Raw genomic sequence first — 19,407 nt, 5'->3', positions numbered from 1 at the left:
CTGCCACCAGGTAAGCTCCATTTCGGAGGGATTCTGAAGGGTGGTGGTGGTGGGGGAGGCCATTCTGCCACGGATTCTTTTAAAATCCGGCCTCACTGGAGTCTGTGGCGGAATTCTCTGACTTCCCTATCTTGGAGTTTCTCCTTGGAGAGGGGAGCTAATCTGTCATTGTGGCATATTTCAGTCATTTTTGTGCACATTTTATTTCTTGCATTAAATATACTACTGTGTAATTGTTAATTACTTCAGCCTTTGATTCTCTGAGCCCTTATTTCTGCAACTACGAAGCCCACGCAATTATTGCATACTACAATCTCATCCACACCCTGCAAATTGCTTGAATTATCCAGATAAGGGGAACTCCCATTTTCCCCTGCATTTGGCCATGGATGATGGGAGCTGTGGTTGAACAATATCTGGGAATACAAGGTTAGGAACCAGATCAGGAGTGGACCGACCACGAGCTTGCAGGATTACTTTAGTTTTTACAAGCATCTTTGATCCCCCAACTGAAGCCTGGTACAAAATAGACACACACATAGAATGACATTATTATTCTGAGTTCAGGAGTTTGTTTTTTGAACCAGAACTGAACAGAGCTAACAGGCCTTGTACACAAACCCCACTCCTGGTTACTCACAAGTTGTCTTCTTTTGAGCTATATAGTTTGGAGTGGGAGGGAGTCCTTGTTGCTGCTATTATTACAAAATTGGGAGCCAGAAATGCTTGCTGAGCCTCTGCAGTTCATCCAGAGATCTGCTGCTAGATCCCATCCCTGCCTTAGAAGAAGTCCATTTGGGGCATGGGTTAGTGGACAGTTCATTACCAGATTCTCCACATGAAACCAAATTGTTTTTGTTTTCTCCACATGAAACCAAATTGCCTCTGCTTCTTGCACAAAACCCCTCAGAATGAAGCCAGAGAAGAACCCTCAGGTCTATAACAAACCAGTAAATTTTGAACATCAGCGACATCACTGATGTGTAGCCCTTGAAGGAGCCCTCTAATATGTATGCCGAGCATGCAAGCATCCATCCCAGATCCCTCTTGTGGAAACTTACTCATGGAAAAAGCCCAACTCTGATGAGGCTAAACGATGAAAGTCTTCTGCCTTTGTGTAAAAATAATTGCCAAGAGGTAAATTCCCACCGACAGTGAGGTCTCCTGACCTGTAGTACTCTACATTTTGTGCAGAAGTCCTATCCATGGAGTATGTGGTCCATAGCATTCTCTTGGTGACCTGAGACAGGAGCCAAAAGAGATGCAGCTTCAGCTGCAAAACCTTCATCAGGGTAGAGAGACCTTCCCTCTTAACTCAACGACAAAGAGAAATAGAAAAAAGAGCCTTAAAGGCTCCAACAGAGGGAATAGATCTTAGCAACAAATGACCAGACACCAAGTAATCAGACACGGCCCCATTCCCACATGGAAGGCCTCTGGGCGTATTTAAATTAAGCATATTTTCTTCAGGATGTCTTTGTTATTGACTAGCTGGATGGAAATCCATGGGGATTCCTCAAGAATTATTGTCATTTTGATAATTCCAGGCTACAGAAAGAACCACAGCCCCAGAACGCTGGGCTCCCTTTGTGCTTTGGGGGGAAGAAAAGTAAGTTTGTGTCAGCCTTTGCTTCTCCATGGGCCAGCTGGACTTTCGTTGTTAGGTTATGGCCTTTGCCCTTTATAAATCAGAACACCTAAATCTGAGATGGAGTCCAGGCTTGTGCTAAAGTCCACTGGTCCAGATTCATGGCTGAGAAAAGGGAGGAGCTGGGGCTTGGTTATATCAGTGCAGGGCTGGGCAAGAAGGCTTTGCTGGATGAAATGACTCATCTATCTGCAGTTATAACATCTTGCAGGGACAGAGGACCTATTAGGATAATCTGCCACCAAAGGACTATGGAACGGGAGGCATTCCTGACTGCTTTGGGGAGTTTTTGCTTGGCATGGCAGGCACTTCTGTTGGGGCCCTAGTCTCCATGCATGCCTAAGCACAGTGGAGCCCAGATGAGTACCTGAACTGAATGGAGCCTACTGGCCATAGACACAGAACACCATTCCCTATGAAAGCCCTATGAAGAGAGACTGAAAGAACTGGGCATGTTGTAGTAAAAATGTAACCTAAAAGCCATTGTATGTGTCTTAAGCAGCACATAGTACTGTAAGAGCTGCGCATGCCTGGAATGAGCAGACAGTAACCCTAAGATAAGGTTGCTAAGCAAACCGCTGGCAACCAATCAAAAGTAACACGCTGGCTGAGGAATGCAAGCTAAGTGATAAAACTGTAGCGCGGAGGTTGCCCAGGGTCGACTCTGCTTTGAGCGTGAGCTCCTTTGTCGAACTGTTTGCAAACAATAAAATCGAGTTGGACCCAGCCTGAAGTTGACTCTCCTCTTTGGGGCAAATTGGACTAGCCTCCAGGGGGCGAAACTAGCATTTTGTGCAACAAACTGGCGAGCTGGCAGGAGTCCCTTGGACCACCCTGGGGTCAAACGACAGAACCGGCGAAGGTGCCTGTGGGGCGCGCCGGACCGCCTTTGAGGTCTGCCACGGCACCAGAGAACGGGGGTCGGGACACCCAGGAGGTTAAAGGCATGGACTCCATTGATTGAGTCAACCAGGCTGAATGGGTCTGAAGAGACGGCACTAGGGTGTTGGGCAGAGTAAGTACTTGATTTCCCTTCTGTCTTTCTGTTTGAGTTGCCTTCGGAGCGTCTGAGGTTTGTCAGACTCTGTGTAAACGTCTGAGGTTTGTCAGACTCCGTGTAAGTGTCGGAGGTTTGTCAGGCTCCGTGTATGGTTTCAAATAGAGGCAGGCACAATGGGGGCGGGTAGCTCCCGTTTAGAAAGCTCTGCCACTCCCTTGGGATGCATGCTAAAGAACTTGAGCAAAGTCAAGCGCCTGAGGTTTGTCAGACTCCGTGTACTAAGATGTCGAAAGGCAAGCTGGTTACACTCTGTCAGTTGGAATGGCCGGCATTTGGAATTAGTTGGCCAGACATAGGATCCTTTGGTGTAAATCTTGTGAATGCTGTATATAAAAATGTGGTGAATAATGGGCAATGGGATCAATTCGCCTATATTGATGGGTGGTTGAATTGGTGCGGAAAGAATCCCCCTTAGTTACAGAAGTGTAAATGTGTAAATGTGTTACTGGCAAAGGACCACAGGGGCAAGAGACCCCGGGTGGTGTCTGAATCAAGTAGTAAGAGATAAATTTGCCTCAGGGAAGGTGAGGTTATCAGCATTTGGATGAGTGCCAACCAAAATCCACTGAAGGTGAGAAAAGGTTGAATATAAAGTTCAATATTGTAAAGTCATGATGGTATGCTCCGAGGTGAAGCCCAAAGCCCCTGTTCCCCCCGATTCAAGCCCCACTGAAGGAGCTTGAAGACTGGGAGACCCTGCCCAAGGTGCCCTGAGCTCCCCCCGGTCTGATTCGGCCTGTTAGGTTGGGAGGAGAGGTTGTTGGGGGGAGGGAGGGGGCCCTCCAGAGACAGTTTGTCTGCCACCGTATCCAAGTTTGTTAGAAGAAACAAAAGCAGTTGAAAAAGTTGCAACTTCTGAAGAAAGAGATTTGTTTGACGACTTAAAGACTGTGGCAAAATCAAGAAACAAAGACAGAGCAAGTTCTTAAAATATCACGGTCTGTGTAAGCTTATCTCTGTCAGCCTGCTCAGAGCAGAGCCAAGGGGGACTTGCCTAACCCCCCTTCGCCGCGGCTGGTTTAGCCTTAGCAAGCAGAGAGGCTGGAAGGTGTCTGTGAGGACCTGACAAAAGAGTGAGATTTGCAAAAAAAAAAAAAGCATCACAGCTGGAAAGCTGAGCAGCACTGCTCTGTTCTTATCTGTGGAGGAATCTAGAAGAGGTGTAAGGTTACACCTTCCCCATTCGAACTGATGAAGAGACACAGAGCTTTTGTTAAAACGCATCCCTTCTTTATGGCCCAAAGCCTTCTTTGTTAGAGGCACTCTGCACATGGACTGGAACTTTGGCCAGTTAAAGACTTGCCGTAAAAAGTACTGTGAGGCTTGTCATAGCCTTAAACTCCCGTTGTTGTAGATTGTGTGTTTGTTTGTGATCAGCTCAGTGTACAGTTTGATTTGTGATTTCAACACTCAGATAAAAAGCTGCATTTGACTGAAAGAACTGGGTATATTTAGCCTTGAAAAGAGAAGACTGAGAGGAGATCTGATAGCACTCTTCAAGTACTTAAAAGGTTGTCCCAGAGAGGAAGGCCAGGATCTCTTCTCAATAATCCCAGAGTGCAGGACACGGAATAATGGGCTCAAGTGACAGGAAGCTGGATTCCGGCTGAACATCAGGAGAAACGTCCTAACTGTTAGAGCAATACGACAATGGAACCAATTACCTGGGGAGGTGGTGGGCTCTCCCACCCTGGAGGCATTCAAGACGAGGCTAGACAGCCATCTGTCAGGGATGCTCTGATTTGGATTCCTGCAGTAAGCAAGGGGTTGGACTCGATGGCCTTGTAAGCCCCTTCCAACCCTACTATTCTATGATTCTATGATTTCCAAGGCTTTGATTTCATTTACCCTAATGAAGCATACAGACACAAATTTCTAGAGATTCATAGACTACAAAGGAAACAGCCTTCAAAAAGTTCAAAGAGAAACTACGAAAGTTAGTTTCCCTTTAAAAAGGGGGCAGCAAATTCTCTTAACTTAAGAGGTGAGAGAGAGAGAGTCCCCCACTCTCCCGTGATACTTCTAAGCCCAGCTGTGTTTCTGAAGCCTAAGAAAGTTCCTGCCCCATGTGTTCCAGCTCTTTCTCAAAATCTGAACTGTTCTGACGTTCCATTTGCTCAGAGGCAAACCTGACACTCTGCCAAAACTCATGCAGTGTGGAGTTGCCGATGCAAAAATGGTGGCTTGGAACTCTTTCCACATATGAGAACGCCCTTCCCTTAATTTTGATGGGCCCTGACCATGCAGTCAGAGGAGCAGTATAATGGTTAGATCTGCTCCACCATGCCCTACTATACAAAACAAATGTTTTCCAGTCATGGTGTTAGATTTTAATGATATGAAAAAGGTATAAAAGAAGGCAGAAGAAAGTAGCAGACAAAAAGGCTTAAAAAAAAGAAAGAAAGCTTATTCCAAATTTGTGTCGTTGAAATTAGTAAGATCTAAGCAAGCAAGTCTCTGTCGAAGCAATGGCAAACAGCCTAACTTGCAGAGAAAACAAAGAGTTAAAACTGGTGCATGGCACAGAGAATTTAAAACATGATTTGCAGAACAGGCAAGCCAAAAGATAAGTGTGCCTGTTACAAGAGGGAGGCTATAGTAGCCATAAAAAGGGGTGAAGCCCCCGTATGAAGCTTTAACAAAAATATTACCCACTAGAAGTGGACAATTAAAATAAAAAAAGGCTTTTCTTAAATTGAAGCAAGCCTTAATATCACCGCCTGCTTTAGCCTTATCAGACCCCAGATCATGAAGTTTTTAGAGCTATGGTGCACATGAGAGCACATAAAAAAGTGCCATTCCTGGAAAAAGGAAAAGGCAATGCTGGCAGCCACCATGGGCGGAGATATAAACAGCAGCTTGAGAGCACAGAAGCGACCAGAGGGGGGGGGGGCAGAAAAGGAAAGGGCCGACCGAGGCTCAATAAATGTGCGTATTGCCGAGAGAAGAGACATTAAAAGAAAGATTGTCCAGAGCTGAAAGAAAAAAGAAAAGAGACTCACCCTGAAGGCTGCCAAATGCTGGCAGGGTCCTCCAGTGGGGGGGAGTCTAGCTGAAGGGCCACCACCCTACGAACAAATGCTCGGGAGAATCCCAAGGTAAAAGTAAGGGTTGGTGGCGAGGACTGTAAAGCCCTAGTAGATACTGGAGCCACATTTTCTATGATCCCTGTGTAAGCCCCTCCTCACGAAGACTGGAAATAACATACTGGAACATGCCTTTGTAGTTTCATCTGCATACCTGGTTGCCCTCATGGAGCGGGACTTGTTAACAAAACTGCAAGCTAAAATCTTCTTCCGTGATAATCAGATTGTAGTACAGCTGCCAGCAATGCAGGGCTCAAATTATCGAATGGCCCTTCAAGCAATTAAGATTGTGTCAGAGGCCAAAGGGACTGAGATTTTAGAGAATGTTAATCCATGTGTGTGGGCAGACAGAACCCCTGCCCGACCAAATGCATAACACAAATTAAAATCTTCTTTAAAAAGGGAGAGCCCTGTGTGCGTGAGGCAGTATCCTCTGAAAAAAGCCACCTGTGCAGGCTTGAAGCCGCTCATTGAAAAGTTCAAAAATTATGGTTAGCTAATAAAGGGATCGTCCCCCTTTAACACCCCAATTTTAGGTGCGCCCGAGGCAGATAGCACCTCCTTCAGGTTGGACCAAGACCTGAGAACAGTGGCTGACTGCCCTTTGTGCCTCAAAAATGATTCAAAGATGTTTGAGCCCCCAGCTCAAATGAGAAGTCGCCCATGTGCTTACTATCCTTTTCAGAGATTTCAAATTGACTTTTCAGAGTTGCCCCAGACTCATGGCTATCGGTACCTGCTAGTAATGATAAAAGCAATTGACTGCACCGCTCAGACAGTAGCCAAGATCCTGTTAAAAAGTAATCCCTAAGCTCTTGTTACCTAAAGAGAGTGAATCAAATCAGGGGCCCCATTTTGTTGGACAAGTGACGCAAGTAGTGGCCCAGGCATAACAAACTAACTAGAAGCTACACCCCCCTTGGAAACCTCAATCTACAAGTCAAGTTGAGAAGATGAACCGCACCTTAAAGACAATGCTCATTAGAATTTGTTGAAAGATTAAGTTGAAAGGCCACAGGCCTTGCCAATCACCTTGACTTGAGTATGGTGCGCCCCCAAGGGAAGTATTAAATTGACACCTTTTAAACGTTCCATAAGTGCCCACCTCGAATATTACCTATGGCTGATAGCTTAAATGTGAATTTAAAAGTAAAAGTTTTAAGATTCAAGGTTATGTTACTGCTTTGCAGTCTGTTTTGTTTTCACAGGTTTGCGACACCGCACCAATCCTGGCCTTTAGATGCTCCAGTGCATAATCTCAATCCCAGCGATTGGGTGCTAATCCAGTCCTAGAAAGATGAACCACCTACCAAGAAGCAGAAGGGTCTGTTTCAGATCCTACTTACCACTCCCATTGCTATGAAAGTCGCCAAAGAAAAGAAGTGGATTCATCACACTGAATAAAGGCATCACCTGCACCAGAGAGGGTCACACCGGAAGCTGACCCACCTGAAGGTCACCGTTGTAATAATGAACCCCTGAAAGGACTCAAGTAGCTCTACAGAAAGAGGGTGCTCTCGTCTCAAGGGTTCCTGATGAACGGAACAATACTGAGTTCCAAAAGTTCAAAAAAAAAAAAGTGTTTTTGTTGTCAGCATTCTAGTAGCTAGAACAAAGGCGTCCCAGGCCTCACTTGCTGTTTAGAGAAAACCGTCAATGCCACAGCAATAATAGTTTGCGCCTTTAAGTGCGTAGTCCACCGCTGGACCAAAGAGAGTATAAATTTGAGAAAAGCCTTTTGAGGGGGGAATTGTAGTAAAAATGTAACCTAAAAGCCATTGTATGTGTCTTAAGCAGCACATAGTACTGTAAGAGCTGCGCATGCCTGGAATGAGCAGACAGTAACCCTAAGATAAGGTTGCTAAGCAAACCGCTGGCAACCAATCAAAAGTAACACGCTGGCTGAGGAATGCAAGCTAAGTGATAAAACCGTAGCGCGGAGGTTGCCCAGGGTCGACTCTGCTTTGAGCGTGAGCTCCTTTGTCGAACTGTTTGCAAACAATAAAATCGAGTTGGACCCAGCCTGAAGTTGACTCTCCTCTTTGGGGCAAATTGGACTAGCCTCCAGGGGGCGAAACTAGCATTTTGTGCAACAATGTTTAGCCTGGAGAAGAGAAGACTGAGGGAAGACAGGATAGCGCTCTTCAAGGACTTGAAAGGTTGTCACAGAAAGGAAGGCCAGGATCTCTTCTTGATCATCCCAGAGTGCAGGACACGGAATAATGGTCTCATGTTACAGGAAGCCAGATTCTGTCTGAATATCAGGAAAAATGTCCTGACTGTTAGAACAATATGACAATGGAACCCATTACCTAGGGAGGTGGTGGGCTCTCCCACACTGGAGGCATTCAAGACGAGGCTGGACAGCCATCTGTCAGGGATGCTCTGACTTGGATTCCTGCATTGAGCAGGGGGTTGGACTTGATGGCCTTGTAGGCCCCTTCCAACTCTACTATTCTGTGATTCTATGATTCTATAATTCCTGGTTACCCCCAAGTTTCCTTCATTTCAGTAGGATAATTTAGGGCATGAGGGAGTCCTTTGTTGTTGCTGTTATTACACAATTGGAAGTCAGAAATGCTTGGGGAAGTTTTTCTTGGCATGGCTGGTGCCCCTGCTAAGGCCCAAGCCTCACTGTTGTGCCTAAGCATCCTCTTTGGTGCTGTGAAGCTCAGGCGGCTCTGTGGATTACAGGAGAGCTTTGAGCTATGAAGCATGCTGGATAACGGCCAGAGCTCAAGTGGTGAGAGGATCAGAACAGCTGCAACTGAGCACAGCTGAGAGCACAACATCATGCCTACCATGTGCCAGTTTTGGCAGCGAAGGTCTGCCTCTTGGCCACCATTGCATCCCCAAGTCCGTAAGGTCAACTTTTGTTGTCAGCATCTGTTCATGGGCCCATGTGAACCTGAGCTCCAGCATTCAAGAGTCATATCTCATTAGTCAAGGCAGCACGGAACTCTGCCTCTCCTTCCTGTGACAGATCTTCTGGCTGAGCGCTAGAACCGCAGCCTGAAATCAGTCCTGTGGAATGTTACCTGGGAGAACCCACAGAGCTAGGATGACATTTTCCTTAACCCTGTCTCCGATGACCCACCTCTACGCCATCATGGAAGCCTGGAATTCAGTCTTTTTGGCCATCCCTCAGGCTACAGATAGCATTGTTTCTACCAGCCTTCTCTAGCCTGGTGCGCTCCAGAAGTTATGGAGTTTGGAAGGAGGAGTCGGGTGTGGCAGAGGTGTTCTCGATTATGACAATGAAGCACAATAGCACCATTTCCCATTTGTCTGCACTTTTATCACATGGAAGTACCAGTACCAGTAGGGACCAGAAAAAACAGCTGTAAGGCTAGAAACCAACATCAGAAAAGAAACAGCTGCACCAGTCAAATTCCCCATGCATTTCGACACTGGTCTTTATCAAGAGAAAAACTCTTCGAGATTCTTCTGGAGGATTCCCTCTCCCTTGCTTCTTCCCAGAAGAATCTCAAGGAGTTTTTCCCTTAATAAAAACCAGTGTTGAAACACGTTTGGAATTCAGTTGGTGCAGCTGTTTCTTTTTTGACTTTGGTTTCCACTTTTATCACATGCCCCTCAGTGCCTATTCTTGCCCTGGGCATACTGTTTCTGACCTTTCCCAAGATTCTTTGCATTTCCCGGGAGTCTTAGCATGTTCAAGGCTGGGTCGGAGTTAGTGGGTCCAGGGACAAAGGTGAAGACCCTTTTTGGATAGTTCCCCAACCAGGCTAGAGTCTTGCAATAGGTCTCAGGGAGGATCATGCCCCCCCTTCACACTTGCCTAGGAGGGAAGGAATTTTTAAAATTATGTGTAGTATTTATATACTGCTAAATATGATAACATCCCTAAGCAGTTAATTTTCCACCCAGGCCTTTGCAACAGGGATTGTCTCCAGCCTGTGACAATTACCCATCCACCCCAGTCCCATTGGTATTCAATGAGTTAATGGTGGCCCATGAGGATTCCCCAAATTTGGGAACAGGGAGGGGTGCAAGTGTGGATCATGGCCCAGCCCCAGGAAGGGATCCCCTGAACCCAAGAGATACCAAGCAACTGTCTTAGTTGTGCCACTCTGAGGCAGGGCATATTGGGAGGAGGATGACATTTAGATGGTTTATGAGGAGGTGTTCCTGCCCTCAGCTTGTTCTCGTTGGTCCTCCCTCCTCTGGGGAACTGGGAGTTTCCAGAGGCCCATAGAAAGGTCTTGCTTGGGGTCCTGATGCTATGGGGTCAGGATGAAGCTTTTGGGTCACTGTGCTTGGACATCCAGTGAGGCCCATCCCTCTTGCGTCTCAGGACTACAGAATCTACAATGGGATATGGGTAGATGATGCCACCAGATACCAGGATGAGATGGGTAAACCATTTCCGCTCCATTTCTCTTCCCTGAGCGGGTGTCGTTCAGCTTCTTCGGGTACGTCCTGGCCCCAGAGTGCACTGGTAGCTTCCAGAGGCCCAGGGAAAGGCCCCACCTGCCCCAATATTGGGTGAGGTGGGGAGATGAACCTTTGGGGGGACTAGGTTTAGACATATAGTGGGGCCCATCCCTCTCTTGTTCTAGGACCATAGAATCTACAACTCAGTGAAAGCAGATGAAGCCACTAGATATGGTGAGGCCCTCCTCCCTCATTGAAGCACAGCAGCCATTCTTCGAAAGCTCACTCAGGTTTCTCCCTGGGGATTTTCCTCCATGAGCTACTCACACACCAAGGAATGTCACTTGCAGCACAGCTCCAGCAACCTCCTGCTCTGGGAACAGATGCCCCTTTTCCATCCACAGGTAGATGGGCTAGCTGAGTGCTAGAATCACACCCTGAATATGATCCTGTGGAAGGTCACTAGAGCGAACGCAAAGGTCCAGGACAGGGGTGGGAGAGCTCTTTCAGCTCGAGGGCTGAATTCCATTTCAGAGACTCTCTCAGGGCTTCATTGCAGTGGCAGGTGAGGCCCAAACACAAGAAATACCAGCATATTGCAGCTTAAAGCTCTTACTGACGCTAACTATGCTGGAGAAGATGAATTTCACCCTTCAAAAATGAGGGGGGGGGGACCAAAACTGCACCAAAGCTGGAAAACCTCCAAACCAGAAGTTGTGGGAAAGGGAGTGGGGGAACCACAGAAGGCCTGACAGGGACCCCGGAGGGCAGATTTAGCCCCAGGGCCTGAGGTTCCCCACCCCTGACTGAGGCTGACACATTGCCTGGCCTCATAATCGCCCTTCGGGAAGTCCCGTGGTCTGTGAAGTGGTTTGCCCCCTTGGAAGTGCTCTGTTGGAATAGAAGTGGTGCAGGACGAGCGATAGTCCTTGCTGTCTTGCCCACTGGAGAAACCCCTTGTGGTGCTGGCCATATTGCAGATCTAAGAGAACATGTGAGAGACGAGGTTCTCATCCTCCTACCATCTAGTGCAAAAAGTCTGAAAATCACCTGTCAGTAGTTCTGTTTCATCCAAGCGCAGTACAAGATGCCTTGTGGGTTAGATGTCATCCAGACCTAGCACAGGTGGCTCCTCATGATCAGCCACATCGACCTACTTTAGCATCACATCACGTCCATGGATTTCAGCTTCCCCATGCCTGAGATGCAAGCCCAGGTGGCATCTCATCATCCTGATTGGACCGCTAACCTTGCCTCAGATGATGCACCTCTACCCCACCATTGACAGGTGGCAACCAGTGTCCTTGGCAATCCCTCAAGCTACAGATATCATCACCAATAACCACACATGCCAGGGATGAGAACCTTATCCAGGCCCCAGGTGACATCAGGGGTTCTGCCATTTTGGTTATGGGACTCATTTCTTCTCAAAGACTGATTTGAAGTGAGCCTCTCTCTCACCTTTTGGTCATCATTTGGGCCTGTAATTGTTGAGATACTGTGGGAGCAATCATTCTGGATCGACGGTCACCTCTGATCCTGTGGGCAACTGCCTATCCAATGCAGGGTGGGAGGAGTGGTGAGGAGCAGATGTCCTCTGTGCTCTCACCGCCTTGCTGTCATAGCTAGACAGCCAATTTCGGCTGTCTAACTGCAAGACCTTGGAGAGCGAAAAGGGGCAGCTCGACGACACATAGGAAGTGTCGTACTGGCACTTCCAACCTCCCTGCCCTGGCCTGCCCCTGGGAATGCCCCATTTTCCCCACTCTGTTCTGCTCTTCCAAGTGTGGATTGCAAGGCTGATCCATGCTGCCTACGAGGCAGTATGGGAGGGGGTGGAGGTCAGTTCTCTGGGAACCAACCTCGGAGCATGGGCTCCAACCAATCCCATGGCCATCTAGCCACTGACTAGCGGCCATAGGATTGCTCCCTGTGTTAGTCCTATACGCTAACAGATTCTGGATTATTGTTGTATGTTTCTCCACTCTGTCAACTTCTTAGTCTGCCCACAGCTGTATCTGATCTCTGGATTTCTTTTGGGCAGCAACTGCTTATACTAAAAGTGTACACTGACCACAACTATAGACAATACTGGGCTAGATGGACCAAGTTCTGGCTCAGTATAAGGCAGCTTCCTATGTTCATATTCAGAACCATGAGGACATTATTTTTGGAAGTTCAGTGGTAGAACACATGCTTTGCATGCAGAACTTCCCAGTTTCAATCTCCAATATCTCCAGTTAGAGCTGGGTAGGACCCCCATCTGTGAACCTGGAGAGCCTCTGCTAGTCAGTGTGTAGACAATCCTGAGCTAGCAGGACCAACCTTTTGCCAGTATGAGGCTGTTTCCCCTGTCAACCTACCCCTGAAAACAGTGTCAGACCCATACACCATCTGAAGACTACGATGTGCTTGTTAATCTATATCAGCCAGTTCCAAATAGCTGATGGCTGTCAAAATTCTGTTATCTTGTATTTTGTTGGTCAGGTTTTGTTTAAAAGTATCTACAAAAATTAAAATTTTAAAATGCAAGTCTTAGAAGAGAGGAGATGGAACTATTGTCATGTCTTAGCTTCTGCTTTTTTTGCTGCCTTCTAGTATACCCAATGGTACAAAAATGTCAAAATTGACTTACTAGCGCATACTGGGTGGGGGGCTCGGGGGGATAAAAAGAAAAAGCAAAGGCACAAAACATGTTTACAGCAATTAAAATAGAGAGACAACATAATGCAAAAGGAATATTAGAATTATTGAGCTATTTTATCACATGCATGTAAAAATAATTGCAGCATAACAACAATATAATTGAAGAATGAGACTTAAGATATAGTCTTATACCCACCTCTCTGGGAGTAAGCCACATGGAACTGAATGGGAGTTACTTCTAAGTACAGATGTATAGCATTGCTTTGATTTTTCCTAATATTCAAAGGACCCCAGTTTTGAAGGAATTGGTTATACTGTTGCCCTCTCTCGGCCTAATTATCAGTTTTGCCATGATAGCGTACTCATACATTATCCAGTTTTGCCTAGGGATGTCAGACAATTTCGCCACGAATCTCGGGGAGGCCGAATGCCAGCGCATTCGGCCCACCGAAATTGGTGGCGAAACGGTCTGCCCCCCCGCCCCCCCGGGACAGGACTTACCTTGTGCGAATGTCCCTGGCAGCAGCGGCTCCGGCAGCAGTTCGGCAGCGGCGGTGGCTGCAGTGGCTGGTCTTCCGACCAGCTGCTGCCGCTGCCATTTCCAGTAAAAAAAAACCAAAAACCAAAAAAAGTGATAGGCTACGTAAACATTTAAGTAGCCTATCACGGCTAGATTTTAAAAAAATACTGTGATAGGCTACGTAAATGTTTACGTAGCCTATCACGGCTGAGTGGAAAAAAACCTCCAGCATTCCCCTTATTTTTGCCGTAGTCTACGTAAATGTTTACGTAGACTACACGTGCCAAAATAAGGAACGCAAATGGCGGCGCCCATGGGCGCCACCATTTGCATACGCACGGTTTTTTTTCTTTCACTCAGCCATAATAGGCTACGTAAACATTTACGTAGCCTATCATGGCTGACTGCAGGGACGCATATGGCGGCGGCCTTGGCCGCCGCCATTTGCGTCCCGGCCGGCAAGGATTTGCGGCGGGAGGGACGGGGCGCCTCCCCCCCGGACAGAATTTCGGGGGGGAGGGACAGGGTGCCTCCCCCTGGCCAGAATTTTGGGGGGGAGGGATGGGGCGCCTCCCCCCTGGCCAGAATCTTGGGGGGAGGGACAGAGCGCCTCCCCCCCACCGCGAATCAAGTTTCGTGAAAGGTAAGGGACTTTCGTACATCCCTAGTTTTGCCATGATAACGTACTCGTACATTATCCAGTTTTGCCATGATAGCGTACTCATACATTCTATGTTCCCACACTGCAAATGTGGAGGTAGCTGATGTTTTCCATAATTTAGCACAATATATTCTTGCTGCTAGCAGCACTCTCTCTAACAGCAAACTCGGGTGATGAGTGCTGACAGAAATCCAGACAAAATGGGGCTGCTGAGAAACAAGAGGGAGGTATCATCATGCTCAGAGGAAACCAGAGATTTGCAGAAATACAAAAAATAATTCAAAATATTTTGGGGTCACCCCCGCAGAAATAACACAATGAGAAGAACTCAGCATGCTCAACAGCCACAGAAGGTTGTGTCAGTTGCAAAGGAAAGTCAGAAAACTGGGGTCGGGGTGGGGACACTGTAATGTGCTCATGTTATGGGTCTTGTGGCAGCAAATGAGACTCAGATATGGTCATTTTCAGTGAAACACCACAGACATAACTTTTCTTGAAGAACTTCGCACAAAAAGGGTTAAAGCAGTAAATGTATTCCTAAATCCCTAAGCTATAGTCTTAACAATCACTTTCATACTCACATTCATGCTTCTTGGAGAGGAACACGTGGGGGTGAGGGTGAGACAGGAGAAGGAAGCTGTGTGCACACAGAATCACGGAATCATGGAATAGTAGGGTTGGAAGGGGCCTATAAGACCGTTGAGTGACTGTCTGGGAGACTGGTCAGATGGGCGATTAATAAATTTAATAAATAAATAAATAAATACCCCCCCCCCCGCTCAGTGCAGGAATCCAAGTCAGAGCATCCCTGACAGATGGCTGTCCAGCCTCGTCTTGAATGCCTCCAGCGTGGGAGAGCCCACCGCCTCCCTAGGGAGTTGGTTCCATTGTAGTATTGCTCTAACAGTCAGGATGTTTTTCCTGATGTTCAGTCAGAACCTGGCTTCTTGTCACTTGAGCCCATTATTCCGTATCCTGCACTCTGGGGTGATGGAGAAGAGATCCTGGCCTTCCTCTCTGGGACAACCTTTCAAGTCCTTGAAGAGCGCTATCATATCTCCCCTCAGTCTTCTCTTCTCCAGGCTAAACATGCCCAGTTCTTTCAGTCTCTCTTCATAGGGCTTTGTTTCCAGGCCCCTGATCATGAACAAACCCCCTTGGTTGCAGATGGAGGCTTCTCTTCAAAGTTCTCATCCAAGGTGGGTAATTATTCTTGTCTGTCCCTGATATATGCCTTCAATTAGTTACTAAAAGTAGCCACTCCAGAAGCCTTTTTTATCTGAAGAGTGGGGTAAAAAATGTTATCAATAGATAAATAAATCATGGCACCCAAAGGTTGTTACTTCACTTACTACACCACACAGCACTCACACCACTATGATGTTCTCTCCATGCAACGACCACGCAGTTCCTTCATGCCCTTGGGGTGTGCTTACTTCACAACAGTCAAGTTCCTTTGTTAGAAGAGGGCGATGGTGTCAGGAGCGCATCTCATAGCTGCTTGCCTCTGAGTGGTTTCAATTTCTTACCCAGTTTGCAGCTCCTTCCTCTTCATTCACCCATAATCCTCCCTTCAGGTGACTGTTCTATTATGACATTCACTCATCACGTGTGTTTATTTTAAGCAAAAGAGCTAAGTTAGCAGATTACACCAACTAGACATTTTAAGCCCAAAACTAAGGCCTTCATCAGTTAATGAGAAAAACTGAGCCTCCTCAAGAGCCACAGAAAGTTGTGTCAGCTGAAAGAGCAAAACAGAAGCCTGGGAAGCATGGAGGGACTGGAATGCCCCTGTCTGAGCTCTTTACAGCTCCTAGTTCCCAGAGGAAGACATGTCTAGCCCTGAACTGAGTTTAAAACATGAAATTCTGCACATGCTTCTGAACTCTATTTTTTTTATCAGAGTTGTCAAACTTGTTTGGGCCATCTAAAATGGGAGCACGTAAGACTGTACGTCCAGGATCTAAAATTACCCCCTGCGCTGTTGTTCCAAGCACTACCCGCCAAAAAGTATTGGGCAGCTATTTCCGACTTCATCTCCTTAGTGGATTTTTCTTTCACAGTACACCCGATGCATAAAAAACCCATTTGGGAGGTTTCTAAATTTTGTACAGAAGCCAGCGCCTGGACTGATGGAGTCAAAAGGGTCTTTGGAGGTCACGTAGTCCAACCCCTCCTGCTCAAGGCAGGCTCTGCAATGCATGAAGCAGTTATGGCATTCCTTACAGGTAGCCATCTGGCCACTGCTTAAATCCTCCCAGCGAAGGAGAGCCCCCCCCCCCCCCCGCTCCTAAGACAGTCTCTTCCACTGCTGAACAGCCCTCACAGTTAGGAAGTTTTTCCTAAGGTTTAGTGCTGCCTTCTGGTGCTCCATGGCTCATGTTTCAGAATCACCCTCAGCAACTGCCCAGTGGTGCTGACACCAGCCCCGAGCGTCAACACCAGAGACAAGTTGCTTGGACCGAGAGGCACCAGCTCTGAAGGGTAGGCTTTATAGAGCCTGTTGCACAGGGATTGGCTCTCATGGGGGTCAGCTGATGACATGCTCAGGCCACCATGTTTCGTGCTTTGAAACATGTTCCATTGATGCCTGTGGGGCTTGTTCGCAAGTAAATGTGCTCAGGAAAGCAGCCAGAGGGAGTGCTGCCATGTGCTGGCGGTGGCCGTGAATAAGGCCCACATTTTGGCCACCACTGCATCCTCAAGTAGATGGATTAGATTTCAGTTGTCAGGATCTGCCCTTGGGCCTGTGTGAAGCTGAGCACCTACATCCAAGTTTCACAGCTCAGGAGTCAAGGCAGTAGGGACTTTACCTTGCTGCCCCTGGATAGATGTCCTGGTTGAGTACTGGAACTGCAGCCTGAAACTGATCCTGTGGAAGGTTACCTGGGGAAACCCTAAGACCTAGGAGGGCAAGTTGCCTTGGCCCTGTCTCAGATGACTGTATTGCCCCTGCAGTAGACTTTGAACTCTTAATTTAGAGGTGCCCAGATAGTGCTAAATCAGATCCAGGTTTACTTACAAGGAGTACTTTATTGAGTACAGTCAGCATGCAGGCATACCCAAGGGTTGGATCAGACAGCTTCTCTGAACCCAGAACCATGGGGTACAATGGGTCTTATACTATACATGTTGGCAGTGAGGCAGCACGACACTAGCAAGTGCCCACTAGTGCTCATTCCTAGCATAGACTAGCAGTGCTTGGTTCCCACCACAGACACCTGCAGCTTTAAGACAAACTTTGCTTCCCAGGCACATCTTGATAAGACCCTCTACTCATTAGTATGGAATGTGCTTGGGGCTGCTACTAATCACCCTTTGACTCATCCTGGTAAATCAAGAGGCTTGTTAAGGAAAACAGCAGCCTTCTGAACCAAAGTCAGAGAGCATTATGGATCTAAGCCACTCTAAAACTACTAATAGCTTGGTTCAGGCCTGGGGCCTTATAATGACCCACCTCTACACCGTCATTGGCACCTGGCATTCCATCTTCTTGGCCATCCCTCAACCTACAGAGAGCACTGACTATACCAGTGTTCTTCTACCTGGTGCCCTAGGGATGTTTTGGGATAGAACTACCATCTCTCCTAACCAGTATGGCCATTGTCTTTGGACACTGGGAATAATGGGAGTTGCAGTGCAACACATCTGGAGGGCACGAGTTAGAGAAGGCAGGGCTATACCACTCCTCCTTGTTCTGACTGTGATAGTACCAAAGCCAGGAGGATTGGTCTGTCCCTTCAGTGGGCCAAATAGGAATGGGGGAGAGATGGCATATCACTCCAAGTGTCCCCCAGTACACCTAAGCAGACCACATTGTCTCCCTCAACAACTCCCATTAGCCTCCTTTCCCCCTCCTCAGTTTACTCTGCTATCGACTTCTGTTCACATTGGAGGGGAGGCCAGAGGAGATGAGCTCGTAGGACAGGTGAACAGGAAAGGGCCATAGATCAGTCTGGCCCATTTATTTGGGCAGCAGTTGCAAAAACCCGACCAATGCCCATCCCCAGGAGTAAAAATACAAGAATAACAGTACTTTGAGAAATAAAAATTTGCTGCCTTTTCTTCACACCCCAAATGAGAGCCTGAGGTGGCAGCCTCACTTTGCCTAGTGGTAGGACTGGCTACCACTAGCGTTTTTTTTGGTGGTGCACCTAAATTGTGGAAAAAATTCCCTAGGATGCTTGATTGCTCCTTGCTGAATTTAAGTGGGCTATGTTGGGAAACAACAACAATGTCAGGAGTGCCCTTGCTGCCTTCTGAAATCCTCAAGTAGCCAGAATCAACACACAGATGATAGGGCTCTTTTCCAAGGCTTTATTTCCATTCACCCTAATGATACTTACAAAGCTAATTGCATGAGCCTAATGAGGGAAACTTAAGAGAGCTGCCTACCAGAGGTTTCTAGCCTTAGTGAATCAGTTGATCTCCGTTTGGAGGGCAGAGGCGGGAAACCTCTGCATTTAAGGGCTAGGAGGCGAAAGTCCACCCCTTTCCCGTGGGGCATCGGGGCACAGCTGTTGACATTGGGCCAAGCGGACTGAGTGCCTCCTCTCGGTGCCCTCCATCTCCCACTTGTCCCTTTGCCAGTGCCTAGTGTCCTGAAGCTCCAATTGTCCCTCCCCCTGCCTTCCAGGGTCGCTACCACTCTCATGAATGTGAGCAGGGAGGGACTCTCCCTCTGGCAACACCTCTGAACAGCGTGCAGGTTCCTCTCCCACAGTTTCTATCTCTTGCTCAGAATCAGAACTGCTTTGGGGCTCTATGGGGTCCGATCCAACCCTGACATCCAATGACTAAGACAATAGTTTGAGTCTTCAGAGTGCCCTTAAAGACATGAACAGGGACATACATATACACAGCTCCAGGTTGGGGAGGGACCTTGGGCAAGACACTCTCCATGGGCCCCTCCCTCACTGAGTCTCATTGCCCCATTGTCACCAGCTGCTCCAATTTACTCTGATTTCAACCTCTGGTCACTTAGGAGTGGAGGCCAGAGGAGCTGGGCTAGGAGGACTGGGAAACGGATGGGCAGGGCAGGGCCATAGTTCAGTGGTAGAGCAAACATGTTGCACACAGAAGGTCTTGGGTTTGATCTAGGGATGTACGAAAGTCACTTACCTTTTTGCAGGGGTGCTTCGCGGTGGGGGGGAGGCACTTCGCTTCTCCCCCTGAAGTTCAGGCAAGGGGGGGGGAGGCATCCTGCCTCGCCCGGCCAAAATTCAGGCCAGGGAGAAGTGCCCCATCTCCCCGGCCGCAAAACAAAAAGTAAAACAAAACAAAACAAAAAAACCCCGTGATAGGCTACGTAACGATTTACGTAGCCTATCACGGCTAGATTTCCAAAGTCAGCCATGATAGGCTACATTAATCGTTACGTAGCCTATCACG

This window comes from Heloderma suspectum, chromosome 6, assembly GCF_057233095.1.
Source record: "Heloderma suspectum isolate Gila_16-S chromosome 6, 16-S_ref, whole genome shotgun sequence".
NCBI classification, from domain to species: Eukaryota; Metazoa; Chordata; class Lepidosauria; order Squamata; family Helodermatidae; genus Heloderma; species Heloderma suspectum.
The sequence above is the reverse complement of the archived record's forward strand: the minus strand, read 5'-3'. Positions refer to the sequence as shown.